We start from the raw sequence: 17,479 nt of genomic DNA, 5'->3' as shown, positions 1-17,479 counted from the left end.
CTGAACATTGAGCATATAGTAGCCTCTTATTTCTGCTCAGCTGCAAATTAAATTGGTGACACTTGCAGGGAGGGTTGGTCAGAGACAATGTGAGAAGATCTTTCACTCTCTGACCTAATACTAAGAATGCGAGAGTGCTCTGTGACTCCAAGTTGCAAAGGGAATGATTGGCAATCATAATAGTAATTCCAGAATGAGATTTTCACTCTGCAGCGGAGCGTGTGCTGATTTGAAACTACCTGGCAGATTAAAACTGTGTGCCCAACCGAGACTCGAACTCGGGACCTTTGCCTTTCGCGGGCAAGTGCTCTACCAACTGAGCTACCGAAGCACGACTCACGTCCGGTACTCACAGCTTTACTTCTGCCAGTACCTCGTCTCCTACCTTCCAAACTTTACAGAAGCTCTCCTGCGAACCTTGCAGAACTAGCACTCCTGAAAGAAAGGATATTGCGGAGACATGGCTTAGCCACAGCCTGGGGAATGTTTTCAGAATGAGATTTTCACTCTGCAGCGGAGTGTGTGCTGATATGAAACTTCCTGGCAGATTAAAACTGTGTGCCCGCTCGGAACCTTTGCCTTTCGCGGGCAAGTGCTCTACCAACTGAGCTACCGAAGCATGACTCACGTCCGGTACTCACAGCTTTACTTCTGCCAGTACCTCGTCTCCTACCTTCCAAACTTTACAGGAGAGCTTCTGTAAAGTTTGGAAGGTAGGAGACGAGGTACTGGCAGAAGTAAAGCTGTGAGTACCGGACGTGAGTCGTGCTTTGGTAACTCAGTTGGTAGAGCACTTGCCCATGAAAGGCAAAGGTCCCGAGTTCGAGTCTCGGTCGGGCACACAGTTTTAATCTGCCAGGAAGTTTCATAATAGTAATTTAGGCACTGTGATCAAAGTGCTAGAAATATATAGATTGGTATAGGATGCTGTCCAGAATATTTTGGTATATATGTTCAAGAATTAACAATGAATGGCTGTACTACATAGCCATCTATCTACATTCACAATCTAGTGTATAGTACTCACAAAGTAGTGAAGGGGTAGTTTGGCGATGGTATAGAAATTGGGAAGCATGCTGCCATGTCTCTGGTTGGCATTGAAATTATGGACAAACTGGTAAAACTGCTAAAATTGATCACACTATTAGCTGTGGTGCTTATTACAGTACATCGACTGTGTCTTTTCCATCTCGTCCATCCACTGGTACTCTGTTGATTCCCACATTGTGTACATGACTGCAATATAAGGAATCAATCGAAATGGAACACCGAGACATCTGCTACCCTATCACTGTGGAATATGAGATTAAATGTATAGGTCATCAATCACCTTACAGCAGCTGTTTGGAAATGTGCCACAGTGCCACAAACTCTTTCAGTTTCCATATGTTGTGATGTCTTCCGCATTTTTGTCGATAATAAATACAGTCTCTGTCTTTCATTTCAATCATCCTGGGTGTTGTGGGAGCAGCAGCAGCATTATTATTTATACAGTATAGTGTACAGTTTTCTGTGAGAGCCAAAGAATCGAAACATTTTAATGTCAATTTAGCACCTGACACACACTGTGAAGTTTTGGTGGAAAATCAAAATGTATGGCCATGTACAAAGCTCCAGTCAGACAGTGTTTGAACATGTTTCAGCAGAAAAACCAATGTATCAAACAACAATAACAACAACAACAACAATAACAATAACAACACAGGGACCCTCTCTTGCGACTGACAGTCTGTGGGGTATGGTTCCCCTACAGTACAGGCAACGAAATTTTACACTGGTCTGTGCAAGTGACTTCTACCACTGACCACCTACTCCAGTGGACTAGTACCTGTATATTTAATAGAATTACCACATATGGTCAGTGTCAACATGCAGATGGTGCTTGTTTTCGATATATCGGAAGAGAGAGCTGTGGTAAAATCTTATTGAGTTCTCTACCAGGTGATGTTAGCAAAGTTTCTATGGTTCATAGTTTTATTTAGTTGTGTGTTACAAAAATAACAAGGAGGAAGACACTGTGTTGCCAGTGAATACTCGGACACCATTACACTGATGTATTTCTAGTGTGGTAATCATTGGGATACGATAGAGGAGATTAGGTCATGTACAGGAGGGGTATTCGATACTGATGAACTGTGGGTGTTATCCTTCGAAGTCTGTAACTTGGCTGGGGAGGACAACTCTTTCTCGTCAAAATCAGGTGGATTCAAATGCTGTATACTGAAGCCTGGAAGATCTGTGAGAATATGGCAGGTAAGCTGTGACTAAAGTGGAATTGAGAGGTGAGCTCTATACTCTTCTAAGTAATATGGCTATACATATTACAACCTCTCACAGACGCCTCACAAAGCGAGTCCAATGAGAAAATTACAGTTTTCTACAGAGACAGAAATGGCATTAGCAGAAGTTCCATCTTTTGTTTTCTCAATAAATAAGAGACAACATTCTTCCATGAGTTTTGTGCGCTTACAAATTGTAATAGGCAGGCTAAATTTACACCTGTATCCTTACATCACAAGCCATTGTATGGTGTATGGTGGACGGCATCCTGTACTGCTACTAGTCATTCCCTTTCCTATTCCACTTGCAAATACAGTGAGGGAAAAAGACTACCTATATGTTACCCTACAAGTGCTAACTTCTCATATCTTATCTTGGGGATCCTTGAGCAAAATGTATGTTGGCAGCAGTAGAATCCTTCTGTGCTCAGCTTCAAATGCCAGTTCTCAATAGTGTTCCTCGAAAAGAACATCTTCTTCCTTCCAGGGATTCCCATTCCAGTTCTCGAATCATCCATCCACTTATTTGGCAGGAATCAATAGGAATGCATCTATAGGGCTGTATTCTGAGGGGACCCTAGGTCTGCAGACTGGTACACATTTGAAATGTTGTATCAGTACACTGGTATTTTGTTACTGCTCACAGTGTCTGCCTTCCTGGGATATTTTGAAAACACATCCCAGAATGAAACTTCCTGGCAGATTAAAACTGTGTTCCCGACCGAGACTCGAACTCGGGACCTTTACCTTTCGCGGGCAAGTGCTCTACCATCTGAGCTACCGAAGCACGACTCACGCCCGGTACTCACAGCTTTACTTCTGCCAGTATCTCGTCTCCTATCTTCCAAACTTTACAGAAGCTCTTCTGTAAAGTTTGGAAGGTAGGAGACGAGATACTGGCAGAAGTAAAGCTGTGAGTGCCAGGCGTGAGTCGTGCTTTGGTAGCTCAGATGGTAGAGCACTTGCCCGCAAAAGGCAAAGGTCCCGAGTTCGAGTCTCGGTCGGGCACACAGTTTTAATTTGCCAGGAAGTTTCATATCAGCGCACACTCCGCTGCAGAGTGAAAATCTCATTCTGGAAACATCCCAGAACGTTTCAGTTTTGCAGGAGGGATGAGGGGAAGAATATTGTTCAACATCCTGGTATTTACCCCAGCGACTATGCTTACTTCACAAGCCACCATACTGTGTATGGTGGAGGGTATCCTGTACCACTACTAGTCATTCCCTTTCCTATTCCACTTGCAAATACAGTGAGGGTAAAAGACTACCTATATGTATCCCTATGAGTCCTAATTTCTTGTGTCTTATCTTCATGGTCCTCCTGTGAAATTTCTGTTGGCCTCAATAGTGTTCTTCGAAAAAGAACATCTCTCCTCTAGGGATTCCCAATCAAGTTCTTGAATAATGTTCATATGCAGTCTGGTGGTGGAGGCATCATGGGGTTGGAGAAGAGAGTGAAACATCCTACTCTCCCCCGTAGACTGACATGTCTCAGCAGGATTAGTTCAGTAGCAGTATACCAGAATTCTAAGTGACTAACTTCCACCAGGATGACAAGAAAACTGAGACACAGAACGCAAATTGCATTGAATGTCTTCAGCTATTTGATGGCCACCCATCTTGGTATCAGAGGAAGTCCCTGCACCCCCTCCTCAGCTGTTTTCCTCTCCTGTCCTTTTCCTCCCCAGCCCTCCTTCGGCGCGCCCCCCACCTCATCCCCATTTCTCTCCCCTCCTTCTCGCCTCTTTTTCCATTTTGCCTTGTCCCCCTCCCCCTGGCAGATCCTCCCAGGTTTTTATTCATTATCAGTGTGCTGCATTAGTGTTGTGTTTCAGTGCCGTTATACAGTGTCTCCTAGTGATGTGGTTTTAATTGTGTGTGTGACCTATTTATTGTTCATGACTGTTCCATGCAACGCCGGCCATCATGTGGCTGTTTTCATCATTCTATGACTTTTATGCTCTAGCTGTACTTTGACTGGTGCCCTTTAATCTCATGTGTGTTTTTTGTGTAACATACTTTCTTAGATTTTTATCTCCGATTTAAAGCCACCACTTTGTATGCTTTCTTTTCTTCTGTTCCACCTTTTTTGTTTCTATATTCTTCTATGTTTTCTTCTTTACATTGTTTTACATGTCTTTATGTCTCTCAGCTCAAGAGCAGAGCTTATGCTGCTGCCAGCCTACCCCTGAAGAGGAATGGAAATTACAATAAAGGAAAAAGAAAAAAAGTGACTCCTAAAAATCGATCCTTCCAAGAACCAGTGACTCGATCCTTCCGGCTCCTTGATTTTTCTCTTACCATCTGCACTCATCCTATCCACCTCTCCCCCACCCTCACCTACCTTGGACTCACCTCACCTGGATGCCTCATCTCCGATCTATCCAATCCAAATCCCACAACCGCCTCCGTCTCCTTAAACTTTTCTCTGGCCGGATGTGGGGGTTGAATCCCTCTACCATCCCCCACACCTACAAATTCTTGATCTGTCCCATCCTCTGTTATGCCAGTCCCACCTGAATATGCCCTCCCCCCCCCCCCCCCAAATTCTATAAGTCCCTCTAGATCCTTGAGTGGCAGCACTCTGCTTCAACTTCCGTGTACACCTCCCGTCCCTCACGCGGATCCTCTATGACCTGATTCTGTTCCCCCATCTGCTCCTTTTCCTCGAACATATCCGAGTCCTCTACGCCTCCCCTCTACACCTCCCACAGACTTAATCTCCCCATCCCCTGGTTGCTCCTCTCCTCTCCTCTCCAACCCCCACCTGCTGCTGTGTCCTCATCGTTGTGTCCCGCCCACCCTCCACCTCTACACCCTTCATCTCCTTTTCCAAGGCGGCTTCCGTCAAGTTCCCCTCCCAGATGATGCCCTCTCTCCCTCCATTTATCCCTCCTATAAACTCTGACCTTCACCTCCCCCTCCCTACCTCTGTCCTTCTCCCAGACTCCCTCTTCCCCCCCCCCCCCTCCTCCCCTTCCATCCTGTTTTTCCCCGCCTACTCTTCCTTTGACTCCATTCTCTCCCCTCGAGTCCTTTTGCTTTCCCCACCTCTGCCTTCCCCTCTCCTTCTCGTGTCTGCCCTTCCCCCACCTCCTCCTTTTCCTCCACCATATCCGCAAGCTTTATGCTGTCTGCAGGCTTGATCTCCCACCCCCTGGTGTCCTCCTTCCTCTCCGCCTCCCTACCCATTGCCACACCTCTATCACTGTATCCATCCCTCTCTCCACCTCCACACCCTCCATCTCCTACATCAGGGCAACTTCCAGCACATCCCCCTCCCGGATGATGAACTTCACGTGACATCTACCCTCCCTACCAACTGTAGCCTGGCCTCCCCCCTCCCTAGGGCCCCACCTTTTCCTCCACCCTCCTTCCCCCAGGACGGTGCCTGTCTACTTATTGTGTGTCCACAGCTCGTGGTCTTGCGGTAGCATTCTCGCTTCCTGCGCATGTGGTACCGGGTTCAATTCCCAGCAGGGTCAGGGATTTTTCCTGCCTCAAGATGACTAGGTGATGTTGTGTCATCTTCATCATCATCATTAATCCCCATTACTGTCAGAGGAATAGAATAGCAAACCACCTTGCCTAGTATGGCGGTGCGGGTCTCCTGCATCGTCCCCTACGCTCCTCGGAGTATGGGACATCATCATTATCATCACTTACTGTGTGTCTTCATTAGCATTGTCAACACCGTGGTTTTATATTTTAACTTCCACAACTTTCTGCCATTTTACAGTTTTTAAAAAGTCACCATTTTATCGCCTGTTATCTTCTCATTATGTTTTTTTAACTCTTCTGTAGGGTGTTTAGTAGCATATCAAGCTGCCCGGCCCACCTCTGGAGGGGAAATCAAAATTCAATAAAGAAGGAAAAGAAAAAAGAAAGATGTACAGTCCTGTTCAGCTGGACATGGGGATTGCATCCTTACACCATCCCCCAATCCCCCACACCTACAAATCCCACATCCACCCTATCATCTGTTATGCCAGTGTTGCCTGGATCTCCCCCCCCTTGCTTTTATAAGGGCCTCCAAATCCTAGAACACCACGCACTCTGCCTTGCCTTCTCCTCCTTTTCCTCCAACATATCCACATCATTTACACTGTCCCACCTCATCCCCTTCCCCCCACCTCCTTCTTTTCCTCCACTATATCCGCATGCTTTATGCTGTCTGCAGGCTTGAGCCCCCACCCCCTGGTGTCCTCCTTCCTCTCCACCTCCCCACCCATTGCCACACCTCTATCACTATATCCATCCCTCTCTCCATCTCCACACCCACCATCTCCTACATCAGGGCAACTTCCAGCACATCCCCCTCCCGGATGATGAACTTCGCGTGACATCTACCCTTCCTACCAACTGTAGCCTGGCCTTGTTCCCCCCTCCCTAGGGCCCCCCCCCCTTTTCTTCTCCCCTCCTTCCCCCAGGATGGTTTTCCCTCCTCTCCCCACCCCCGAGTCTCTGCACCCCCCTCCTCAGCTGTTTCCCTCTCCCATCCTTCCCTCCCCAGTACCCTTCAGTGCGCCCCCCGCCCCATCTACCCTTCCCTCCCCCACCTCTAGCACCACCTATTCCCCACTTTCTTCTCTTCTTCCTCATACCCATACCCCTGGCACATCCTCCTAGTTTGTCATCAGTGTGCTATGTCAGTGTCGTGTTCGGTGCTATTCTACAGTGATGTCAAGTGCAGTGATTTTAATCATGTGCTGGACTTGTATGTAGTGCTGCTGTCCATGACTGTTCTGTGATATGCCACCTACCACAACTTTTATGCTCCGGCTGTACTTCGCCTTGTGTTCTTTTAATCGTCACAGTGTTTGGTTTTCTGTGTACACAACTTTTTTGATTTTTACCTCCATTTTTACAGTCGTCCCCTTTTGTATGTTATCTTCCATTATGTTCCCCCCCTTTTTTATTTCCTACTTTATGTTGTTTTAAATCTCTCCCTGCTCTGTACTTACTGTCTTTCGGTTGAAGAGCGGCACCTATGCTGCTACCAGCCCACCCCAGATGGGGAACTGAAATTCAATAAAAAAAATAAAAAAAATGCACAGTGCTCCCCTCCTACTCCTCAGGGCTCTCTCTCCCCTATTCCTCCCATCCCCTGAGCAGTTTTCCTCCCTCCTATACCCCCTCCCTCCCCTCCCTTTCCCATGTCTCCCTTCTATGTCTCTGTGCCCCTACCTGACTTGCTTTGCCGTTCCATCTCCTGCCCCACCCCACCCTTCTCCTGCCTCTTGGTGCGCCTCCTGACTCCTCTTTTTTTCTTTTTCTCCCACCCCTTCAGCCCCCTCCCGCACCGAACCTTCCTCTCCCCTCCTTATCCCTCCGCTCAGGCCCCCTATCCCTCTTGAGGTCCCTCCCAGCAGGTTTTATTCTTCGTGTGTGCTCCATCGCTTATAGTGGTTTTTAAGTGTCTCTCATTCTGTGTGTTTATATACTGCAGCCAATTCTTAACTTGTGCATATGACTCCAGTGTCTTTTAAAGCTCCACGACTCGCCAACTGTGTTCTTTTAACATTATGTGGACTTTTTAACTGCCAGACAATGAACATCTCCATGTCAGTGTATATTTTAACCCCCAGTGTCTCAATTTACAATGTTTCTATATCCCCCTTTTCCCGCTTTTTTATGAATAGTTTCCCACTTTTATTTCAATGTAATGTCATTCTGTTGAAGAGCGGCGATTGTGCCGCGGTCAGCCCTCCCCTGCCCATATGGGGCAGGGGAATGAAAGGACAATAAAGAAAAAAAGATGCACGGTGGTACAGTGGATCGCTGTTCTGTTATTATTTTATTCCATCCATATGTTCCTTCCAGCAGCAGCAATTTGCTTGTAGTTTGGCAGGAGGCTAGTCCCCTGTACTTCAGTGATAGCTTGCTGTCCTATAATTACTTCACAATTAGGGCTGTTGGCTAGAGGAGCAACTCTCCAGTACTAGACTAATAGCGAAAATAACCACTCGAAATCAAACAGTTATTGACGAAACAGGAAGGAGCTACTGTCTAGAACTCGATCAGTTGCATCTGAAATTGACATGTTGAATAAGTGGCATCTCTGCCGATATTTGTGTCATTCTCACACGATATTTCGATGGCATAACTTGCTGTCTTCTCCAGGTGTTAACTGAGAATGGTCCTTGAGTGGCTCCAGTCCACTATTTGTATCTGGATGGTGCTGGGCACTCTGTAAATGGTCGACACTGCGATGAGACATGGCGCGACTCCAGTGGTCCCCTATGGTCGCCAGTGTTCCGACTGCTGTCCATGACTGGCTTGGCGATCCTCTGGGTTGCAGTCGTTATCTGAGGTGCGTCAAAGCCGATGTCTAATGTCTGGTGCTTCGTCACATTGCTGTTTCCTCAGTCTCCACATAGGTTTCTTGTTTTGTAACCGGTCCACAATGTGTCGAGTGTTCCACCCGCAGTCTGTGCCTGTCAGGAGAAGCTACAATGGTCGTCTCTATCTGCTCGTATTCCAAACTGCCGTGTTCTGAGGTTCTTGTCGTCATCTGAGGTGTGTCATATCCGACCTGTAATGTTTGGTGCTCTGTCTCATGGCTGTTTTTTCGGTCTACACGTCTGTTTCTTTAGAAATCTCGAAGTGTCCTACGTTGCGTTTTCAGAAACTCAAGAGCCGGATTCCAGGCGGTGCTGAGCTGTTATACAGTGTCAGGGTTGATGAGATTTTCCATGATCTTTATCTCAATGGATTCTTTTATGACACTGTCCGAGTATCTTGGGGTCTCTGTGATAGTCTTCGTGTTATTCTAGCACATCAATTGACCTAGTTCTAAACAGTGTTCCATTATGGCTAATTTTGTTGCCTGTCTGAGTCTGGTGTGCTTCTGGTGTTCTTTACACCTGATGTTCACAGTCCTGGTGGTCGGGCCGATGTAAGACATGTCTCACTGGCATGGTATATTGTAAATACCTGGCTTGCATTGCCCCAGGTCACTTTTTACATTCCGCAGCATTGTCCCAATTTTAATTGGTGCGAAAAATACCCTCTTGATGTCATCTTTCAAGAGAGTTCTCCTGATCTTGGTAGAGATTGCTCAAGCACATGGCAGGTATACCGTCTTCTTCACCTCTTCTGGTTCTTCTTCTGGATCCTGTGGCTGACTGGCAGGTCGAAGTGCCTTCTGGATGTCACTAGAGGAAAACTTATTTTTGCTGAACACCAATTGTAAGTGTTATATTTCTGTTGCCAGACTGTCGGGATCTGACAGAGTATGTGCCCTGTGGACCAGAGTTTTGAACACTCTTTCTTCTGTGCCGGTTGGAGGCAGCTATTGGCTTGCAGGTATACGTCATTGTGAGTAGGTTTGCGGTACACACTGCCAAAATGTGCCATCTGCCTTCCTCTTGAGTAGTACATCCAAGGTTTGAGTTGTCCATCCTTCTCCAGTTCAAATTAATTTTGGGGTGGCGAATGCAGATGTTCCACAAAATCATCTAGCTTCTACCTGCCAGATGACAAAAGTATCATCCTCATATCTGAAAAAAACACTTGGGCTGATATGTGGCCAATGTAAGTTTCTCCTCTTCAAACCTTCCCATAAATAGGTTGGTCACCACTGGCTGCTCATCGCCACCCCTTCTGTTTGCTCGTAAAATTGACTTTTTCCCTGAAGAATTATATCAGAAGACTAGCCATGGAGGAGATGTACTGCAACATCAAGAAGTTGGATAAGCTTTGACAAAGGGAAGGGAAGATTCTGAGTTCTCTCAGTTTCATGCTGAGATGCCAAGAGGGGGTACGTAGTTCCAGTTTTTGCCAGGATCAAGCATAATGTTAACTCCAGAACACCGAACAAGATCAAACACTGAACTAGACTTGCACTGGTATGAGAGAGAGTGCGTGATATGCACCACTGACTATATGTGATGTCCAGGAAGTTTCTGTTTCTCCTCCTTTCCATAGCAGCTTCCTTAACCAATCACGATTGGGACCAGGTTGATGGTGCCTCCTGGTCTCTAGCAGAATGGACCAGGAAGAAGTCAATGGCGTGCCAAGTCTGAGCACCTCAACGACGAAGTGCAACAGAGTGGGGACACATGCAAGGTGGTCAACCTGAGTGATAAGCAGCTCGACGAGACCACCTTAAAAGTACTGAGAAAGGGCCTCAACTTCGCAGAGACTCCCAGAAACGTGCCTGTCGCAGCCCTCATCAGTAAAGTTGAGCAAGCAGCCAACACCCCACCTTCCAGTGTGACCAAAGAGATCCACAGAGAGACCTGCAGGACTCTCACCAAGACCAAGCCATCCAACACCTCAGGAGGTGAAAGGGTAACACTGAGGCAACTCCAGGACGATGACAGCATTGTGTTGATGCCAGCAGACAAGGGTAACTCCATAGTCATCCTAAAGAAGATTGAGTATGACATAAAGATGAAACAACTTCTGGGGGCGCTACATACAAACCAACAGAAAGTGACCCCATGGACAAATTTGACAAAGATGACCAGGGCTCTGCTGAAGGAGACGGGCCTTCCTGAACAAGCCAACAAGAAGATGTGTCCCAAAGCGCCACTACCACCCAGACTTTATGGTTTCCCCAAGGTTCACAAGAATGGGGTTCCACTACGACCTGTTGTTAGCACAGCCACCTATCCCATTGCAAAATACCTGAAGACGTTGCTGGCACCACATGTGGGCAGATATGCACACCACATTTGCAAATCAGAGGACTTCCTATAATGGCTGAGACAACTATACATTGTGGTCTCTGACATCATGGTCAGATTTGACATGGTGTCTCTCTTCACACAAGTGCCACTGAATGACTCACTCATTCCTATTGGAGAGAAGTTTGATGGGGCTCTTCTCGACTTATTTAGGAATGTACTAACCTTGATGTACTTCCTATATGGGGGCGAATTTTGCAAGCATACAGAAGAGGTGGTGATGAGCAACCCTCTACCACAAGTGGTGGCCAACCTATTTATGGAAAGGTTTGCAGAGGAGAAACTTACATTGGCCACATATCAGCCCAAGTGTTTTTTCAGATATGAGGATGATACTTTTGTCATCTGGCCCCACAGCAGGTAGAAGCTAGATGATTTTGTGGAACATCTGCATTCGCCACCCCAAAATTAATTTGAACTGGAGAAGGATGGACAACTCAAATCTTGGATGTACTACTCAAGAGGAAGGCAGATGGCACATTTTGGCAGTGTGTACCGCAAACCTACTCACAATGACGTGTACCTGCAAGCCAATAGCTGCCTCCAACCGGCACAGAAGAAAGAGTGTTCAAAACTCTGGTCCACAGGGCACATACTCTGTCAGATCCCGACAGTCTGGCAACAGAAATATAACACTTACAATCGGTGTTCAGCAAAAATGAGTTTTCCTCTAGTGACATCCAGAAGGCACTTCGACCTGCCAGTCAGCCACAGGATCCAGAAGAAGAACCAGAAGAGGTGAAGAAGACGGTATACCTGCCATGTGCTTGAGCTATCTCTACCAAGAACAGGAGAACTCTCTTGAAAGATGACATCAAGAGGGTATTTTTCGCACCAATTAAAATTGGGACAATGCTGCGGAATGTAAAAAGTGACCTGGGGCAATGCAAGCCAGGTATTTACAACATACCATGACAGTGAGGCATGTCTTACATCGGCCAGACCACCAGGACTGTGAACTTCAGGTGTAAAGAACACCAGAGGCACACCAGACTCAGACAGGCAACAAAATTAGCCATACTGGAACACTGTTTAGAACTTGGTCAATCGATGAGCTACAACAACACGAAGATTATCACACAGACCCCAAGATACTCGGACAGTGTAATAAAAGAATCCACTGAGATAAAGATCATGGAGAATCTCCTCAACCCTGACACTGTATAACAGCTCAGCACTCCCTGGAATCCGGCTCTTGAGCTTCTGAAAACTCAACGTAGGACACTTTGAGATTTCTCAAGAAACAGAAGTGCAGACCGAGAAAACAGCCTGAGACAGAGCACTGGACATTACAGGTAGGATCTGACGCACCTCAGATGATGAACACAACCCCAGAGGACGACAGAGCCGGTCGCTGACGGCAGTCGGAGAACCGACGACCAGAGAGGACCACTGGAGTCGCGCCATGTAGGTGCGGACTGTGGACAGAACATCGACGTGGCGCGGACCGATTACGAGACTCCCAGCACCATCCAGGTATAAATACTGGACTTGATCCACCATAGGACCATTCTGGGGTAGCACCTGAAGAAGACAGCGAGTTATGCGATCGAAATATTGTGTGAGAATGACTTGAACATCCAGCAGAGATCCTGATTATCCAACATGTCAACAGATCGCTGGCAAAGACTGAAGAATTAATGCATCTCAAATTGTTTAAATAAACAACATACTGCACTACATACAAAATAATAAAGATTTATGTCAGTCCTATCCAGCAGCCCAGCACAGAATGAGTACTTTTCCTGCCAGTTTCCAGATGAGGATGGGAGTGGGAAAGGGTCAACAGCACACTTTTGTTGTTGTTGTTGTTGGTGGTGGTGGTGGTGGTGGTGGTGGTGGTGGTGGTGGTGGTGGTGTTGCTGTTGCTGAACTAGGCCAGTTGGTCTCTGGACTTCTAGGTGAACACACACCAAATTTGATATTCCCACCAATAAATTTGAATTTCCTACCTTTTTCCCCAGGCAGCCATCTTGGATTACGTCACAGGAGGGGAGAGGGAGGGCAAACAGCACCCTCTGGTTGTGAACTAGGTCAGTTGGTCTCCAGAACTCAATGTGATCACCCTGGATAGAGCTGTTGTCTAGTGCTCGATCAATGGCAACTCAATCGTTTAAGTAAACAATATACCACACTGCATACAGAATAAAGACTTACGTCCATATTATCTGGCAGCCCAACACAGACAGTCCTTTTCCTGCCAATTGCCTTATGGACAGGAGAGGTGCGGGGGTGTGGAGTTAGGTTAGTGGAGGTAGCCCATTTGATGTATTTTTCCGCCAAAATTTGAATTTCCCGCCATGATGTCAGTGTGACATTGCCACATCTATAGCTGACATTTTTGATCCACCGTGTTGAGTATATTTGGCAACAATGCAGAGTAGGGTGATGCCTCTGTTGCCTCACTATGATGACAATGGGTAGAGATCAGGCACTCTTACTTGTTCCTATGACTCGATTTTGAAGTTACTAGTTTAGAAATTTTTCCATTACAGACTGTAATTACTGCGGGACTCCGTATGGTTTCTTAAAGACAGGCACTTCATTTCGGAATACTTTGTTGAGTTAATGGTGTGGCAAGCAGTGGTGCACGAGGATGAAATTATTCTTCTAAGTCTTTCCATACTCTCCTTGGTCTGTCCTTCTAGAAGTGCAACCTTCTTCCTCAGTATGGTCAAACTGACAGGCTGCCCTACTGTTGCATAATCTTACACAAAATTCCTTTGTCCTAAATTAGCTATCAGAGCAGCATGTGATAGCTGCTCTAGTTCAGAACTAAAGTTATCAGCACTGATGGGCAAAACTCTGCTTTCACATAGAATAAACTAAGTCATGCAAAACATTATACTTTTTCTAACTCTTCATGCACAGACAAAGGCTGAACCACACATAAAGAATGCACCAGCAGATGAGCTCATACATCAACCCAGATTAACTTTCTAGCACCTTTCAGTATGATATACCGCAATTTGACCTTAAAGGACCTTGTATACAGTTTAGGTGGCTCACCCAGCGTCTCGAGTCGTCCTTGTGGCAGTAATGGTAGTTGAACCAAGCGAATCTACATGACCCCCACATACACTGCTCACTGCACAGCACAGCGGATTTAATTCTACTTTCCCAAGCATTCTGTTACTTGCCACAGATACCTGAGATCCAGTAATACATAACTGATCAGATAAAAAGTCTGCCACTGATTTCACACAGAGGTGTCCTGTGTTAATCTTTAGTAGGAAGTTGTACAGTGATATACTGCCTCCTGTACCCTTTAATGTCAGGGTACGAGTTTTTGCTGTGGCCATCTTCCATGACACTACGAATTTCTGTTATTACAACTTCGTTGAAAAAGTGCACAATGTTTACAAGCCTGCCACTGCTGTTCTCTTCAATTAATCTTCATATGACCTATATGATTACTTCTAAGACACTTGATATCTGTGTTAAACTATGTCTCCTTTTACCGCAGTTAGATGACCACATCGGTTGCTGCTGGTGCTACTGCAGTTTCTACTATTTCATTCACAATCTTTGGGAATTCCATATGAACACTGTGTAACATTTCTAGCTGTAAACCTCATAAAAATGCATCCAGTGCTCTCAGCTTCCTGTAATATGGTCCTGTTAGCGTTAGCACCCTGCCATGAGCTCATATGTACTGATATTAAGTTCGTGAATATGCTCCAAAAATACCCTATTGATTCCCCGTATTTTAGGAATATCCTATTCAGCTGTTCAAAGTAGTATCTCGATGTACTTTTCCTCCTATATCTGTCTACCAACCCTTCAATGCAGGGACAAACGCCCTAGTATCTCCTGCTAAAATTTAGTTTAGCTACTCTCAATAAATGCTCATTACTTAAACTTACCAACCTAGTGGCAATCCAAATTATCAAAGAAACACAGACATCATCCCCTGATTTCCCAGAAAATGGAGTGACTTATGATGCACTGTAGCTATCGCTGGTTTGTGGGGCGCTCAACTGCGCGGTCATCAGCGCCTGTACAAAGTCCCAACTTTTACACAGTCCAATTTTATTCACAGCCCAGTCTAGCCACTGTCACGAATGATGATGATGATGATGATGATGATGATGATGATGATGAAATGATGAGGACAACACAAACATCCAGTCCCCGGGCAGAAAAAATCTCCAACCTGGCTGGGAATCAAACCTGTGATCCAGAGGCAGCAACACTAGCCACTAGACCGCGAGCTGCCGACTGTTGATATCGAAATGTATGCCAGGATGTGACTGTCCCATCTTTTAGTTGCCCTAATTTTGTCTGCAACTGCACTGCTTGATTTATCAGCTGCTGAACCGCATCCTGATCCAAAACTTGCTTCTTGCCGAGCTGTTGTAGGCGCTTCAGTCCGCAACCGCGCTGCTGCTATGGTCGCAGGTTCTAATCCTGCCTAGGACATGGATGTGTGTGATGTCCTTAGGTTAGTTAGGTTTAAGTAGTTCTAAGTCTAGGGGACTGATGACCTCAGATGTTAAGTCCCATAGTGCTTAGAGCCATTTGAACCATTTTAAACTACCAGCACAATAATAGAGCATATCCAGAATTAAATTGAAAAGGAAGAAGAAACGATAGAGAAACAATCATACAGTCCCAAAGAAATTGGTAATTCGACACTAACTCATACCACTACATAGGACACTCCTGCTGCAGAACCATAGAACTGACAGCTGTCTTCTGGTTGTTCATCTTCTGGCACAAAGTATTTCACGATGACAGGGTGGTTGGGCATAGGTGGCAGTTCTCTGCCAGAGGTGGATGCAGGTGTGCAGCAGAAGGAGGTCTTAGTGAAGTATCAATAACTTTTTTGTATCTGTTTATTTACAGTCATGGAACTTGGAAACTGCACGTGATAATGGTTAGCAATTTAAATAATCAGTCATGATATTGCCCAGTACGACACCCTCTGGTTGCTGACCATGCATGCTGCTGCCACTGCTGCTGCATTGGAAGAAGCTCGTATTACCTGGTGGAAGTGTATTCAGCACCACAGTGGTAGCTATATGTACTTCCAGTTGCATCATGCTCCAGTGTCCCAGAGCACAGAAGTCTTCCTTTGCACTTCCTTAATCAGGTTATCTTGGTAAGAAATATAACAACATAATGCCAATAAACTTCAACAGTTCTTTATGATAGTATAGAACACCTTGCTTATAAATTTCTGTTCTGCATTTGTTGGGCAGTACTTTGCTGCTATCATATTCATAGGAGACCACCCTCCATCACAATGTACTGTACCTCCAAGCATCGCAATGATATGAGTCCAAAGCAGCTTGAATTTGACCAATATTTGAACTACTACGTGCAACTAAGCCTGTTTTTATTTTTATGTCTTTTACTCCAGGTTCTGTGAATGATTTGTTTGATGGGTCAGTTAACCCAGATATCTCAATCCAACATCATAATTAACAGTAAGTTCTTTGGTGTAACAACACACAAATAACAAACTCATGTATAATATGTATATAGCTTTCCCTGCTATAATGACATTATGTATAAAACTGGCCTTTCATATGTTTGTTGTACCTGATGACAGAAGCAATCATCTGGGTACTCAGCTTTGTCTTGAGTCAGTAGGATGGTTGCATAGTTTGTTTATGGTGTTTTAGCTAGACAGTCTGTAAAATGTGTTACATATACTCTGAAGCAGCCAGAACATTATGACCAGCTACCTAATTGCTGGTACGTCTGCTGTTGGCATGGATCATAGCAGCAATGCGTCATGGCATGTAAGCGATGAGGCCTTGGTAGGTCACTAGAAAGAGTTGACATCATATCTGCACACACAAGTCACTTAACTTCCTTAAATTCCAGGGAGGGGGCTGATGAGCTCTGATGTCACATTCAATTACATCCCAGATGTGTTCAATTGGGTTCAGGTGTTGCGAGTTGGGGGGTCAGCACATCAATTGGAACTCGCCACTGTGTTCTTCGACCCACTCCATCACACTCCTGGCCTTGTGACATGCACATTATCTTGTTGAAAAATGTCACTGCTGTCAGGAAACATGATCACCATTAAGGGGTGTATGTGGTCTGGAACTAGTGTACGATTCCTTGGCTGTCATGGTGCCTTGCATGAGCCCCACTGGACCCATGGATGCCCATTTGAATGTTCCCCAGAGCATAATGGAGCCACTGCCAGCTTGTCTCCGTCCTGCAGCACAGGTGTCAAGAAGCTGTTCCGTTGGAAGGCACCGGATTCGTACACACTCATCTGATGAAGAAGGTATCAGGATTCATCAGACCATGAAACGCTCTATCACTGCTCCAACATGCAGTGCCAATGGTCATGTCCCCATTACAGTCATAGTCGCCAGTGTCGTGGTGTTAACATTGGCACATGCACGGGTCGTCGGCTGTGGTGGCCCATCTTTAGTAGTGTTCAGTGTACTGTGTGTTCATACACATTTGTACTCTGCCCAGCATTGAGGTCTTATGTTAGGTCCGCCACAGTTCGATGCCTGTCCCGTTTTACTACTCT

This window comes from Schistocerca serialis, chromosome 3 (genome assembly GCF_023864345.2).
Source record: "Schistocerca serialis cubense isolate TAMUIC-IGC-003099 chromosome 3, iqSchSeri2.2, whole genome shotgun sequence".
Lineage (NCBI taxonomy): Eukaryota > Metazoa > Arthropoda > Insecta > Orthoptera > Acrididae > Schistocerca > Schistocerca serialis.
The sequence above is the reverse complement of the archived record's forward strand: the minus strand, read 5'-3'. Positions refer to the sequence as shown.